The following is a 2,867-nucleotide window of genomic DNA, read 5'->3' on the forward strand; positions in this document are numbered from 1 at the left end:
CCTGTGTTCTGCATTTCAAAATCATTTTATTGCTGCAGAATCTCAAACTAAAATGTTTTAAGAGAATTTAGTTATTAAACATTCAGTCCTGACAAAGATGAGGGTCTTCAGGATGAAGAAGTAAATTAATTAGGAAGTTTTCTATAAATGAAGCCCTGATCAGTGTGAGAGCTGCGTGTTTTCCTCTGCTGTCCACTGAACCTGTGAACCAAAGAGGTTGTGGTAAAGTCATGAAAAGCATCGGGTGCTGATGCAGGAGTTTCCCCGAGTTCCTGCAGGAACTGAAGTAATTAGGAAATGACAAGAGAGCGAGTGTTAATTAATTTACAGTTTAAGACCTGACAAAGGTTGATAAGACACCGACTGGCACACACACAGAGGTAATTGTGCTAATTAATCTGTGAGTGGCTAATCGGCTAACAGTGTGTGTGTGTGTGTGTGGAGGGTCGTAGAACCGGAGGACGTTATCTAACTCTGAGGTAATGCTTTTCAGAAGATTCTGCAAGTCAAGGCAAAGTGATTAGAGTCCCTGACTCACAGCTGAGGTGATGATGAACGCACCAGAGCTGACCTTGAGTTTAATTTCAATCTGCACCTAACAAAGAAATGGAGGCTCAAGTGTTCCTGTTTGGTCTCCCAAGAAAAGCTGAGATGATCATATCGGCAGGAAGAAAATCTGTGAAAAACTCGCATCTGTTTGTTTTTTTTTTCCGCCTGAATAGAAAAGTTCCTGTAATCTATTCTGTCTGAAGAACAACAAGAAAACAGCAGAACAATCACTGGAGCTCTCAGAATTCACAACCAGCTTCCAGGAAAAATGAGTCAAATGGAAAACAGTTATCAAACCCTGCTTATAAAGAGTCAGGAAACCGTAAAATGTTTAATTTGGGACTTAAAAAGGCTAGTTGAGCTCCTGGATTTTCCAGAAAGTTTCCATCTTGCTGCAGAGACCAAAGGACAGTTTCTTACTTCATCTCTAAAGTGAGAAACTAAATTAAAGATGTTCTTATTTTTTTATGGCACAGACTTAGATTTGTAAATGCAATGATAAGTTGTGTTGAGTACTGATGAACTGGAGACAGTTTCCTGATTTTTTTTTTTTTTTTTTTGACTCTTCAGGTCTTCAATTATTGCAAGATTTCCCAGATATTTAACACCAGTCCTTGGATCTGAGCCTCACAGAGATCTCTCTAAAGATATTTTGTACTTATGATAATAAATATATCAGTAATCCATTTTATTCATTGGTGCCTGTCAGCACAGTCAAGGTCACTACAAGGAAGAATCAACACAATATAAAACACAAAGATCAAAAAGTAAAATAATAAAATGCATCATTGAGGTTATTCCAGTCCCAGGATCAAAGGGGATATCTTTTAAATGATTTCAGTTTTTCTATACAACACTTTTTAAACAATGTTTTCCTCATATTTACCTTTTCTAAACAGTGATTTACATAAAAAGTTACAAACCAAAGTATCTTAATCGAAACAGGAAACAGAAAGTTATTTATTTTCCATCTTTTCCTGCTTCTTCCTGTTCAGGGTTGTGGGGAGCTGGTGTCCTCTCTGGTGGTCATTGGACAAGAGACAGGTAAGACAAGAGACAAATGAGACAGAAACACTCACCATTAAGGCAAATTTAGAGTTACCAATTAACCCAACATAAAGACCTAAAGAGAGGTGGCTATAAGAAATCTGGAACTTAACAGGAACCAGGACAAGGACATGATTAGGGAAACTGAAGGAGACACAAAATAGGACATGATTACGGAGTGAAAGCAGCTGGGATGATTACAGATGGCTGACAGACAAACAGAAGAGCTGAGGGGAAACGATGATCGGGAGGACGAATAAACACAAAGCTACGACCGGCAGACTGAAACATACTGACAGCCAGAAACTGGAAAACAAGGAGCTGAGGTAAATCCAAGCCAGGGTAAATAAAACTATCATAGAAAACAAGCAAACTCCACGCAGACAGGAGACAAACCTTTAACTTCCTTTCTGCAAAGCAATAATTCCAACCAACCACACAGAAAGTGATTTAACATCTTCAAAACATTAAAAAAGGCAACTGTTATTAGAAAGGCTTACAAAAATCTGTCCACATCACCAAAATATGAGGTTTAAAAACTTGTTGTCAAATTTTATTTTAATAAAGAAGAGAATCAGACATCTGAGTTCTCCTTAATTACTTTTATTTAAATCTTTTTTTTCTTTCAGCTGTTTCCTTTTCAGGGGTCTCCACAGCGAGTCCTCCTCCATCTAACTCTGTCTTCTGTGTCCTCTGTCCTCCATGTCCTCTCTAACTGCATCCATATCTGTCCTCTTTCTCTCTAACATCCTTCTGTCCCTCCTCTGGACATGTCCAAACCCTCTCTAACTTTATCTCCCAGTCCTTCAACCTGTGCTCCTCTGATGACCTCATTCCTCATCCTGTCCGTCCTTGTCCCTCCTGAGGAGAACCTCAACATCTTCAGCTCTGACACTTCCTGTCCTGTCTCCAAACCATCCAACATGGCTGCTCTCATCACTAATTTAAAGTAACTACAATGTCAGTTTTACTTCTTTGGCATGTTCAAAAACAACAAGGTTGAACAAAGTGCTTACAACAAACAGGAAACACCGTCATTAAATCACACTTGAAAACCAATAAATACATTAAAAAAGACAAACTAAAATCAGGAAACATGAACATGGAGCCTCCAGCCATCAGCAGATGGCAGCGCTGCTTCATGCTGGACTTCGGCCCACGTCTCAGCAGGACCAGTGAGTGACATCTAGTCAGGAAAGCTGATATAAAACCTGTATGCAGATGTTAGGAGTGCAGTGAATCAGATGTTAGCAGTGCAGTGGATCAGATGT

Source organism: Kryptolebias marmoratus, linkage group LG16, assembly GCF_001649575.2.
Source record: "Kryptolebias marmoratus isolate JLee-2015 linkage group LG16, ASM164957v2, whole genome shotgun sequence".
Lineage (NCBI taxonomy): Eukaryota > Metazoa > Chordata > Actinopteri > Cyprinodontiformes > Rivulidae > Kryptolebias > Kryptolebias marmoratus.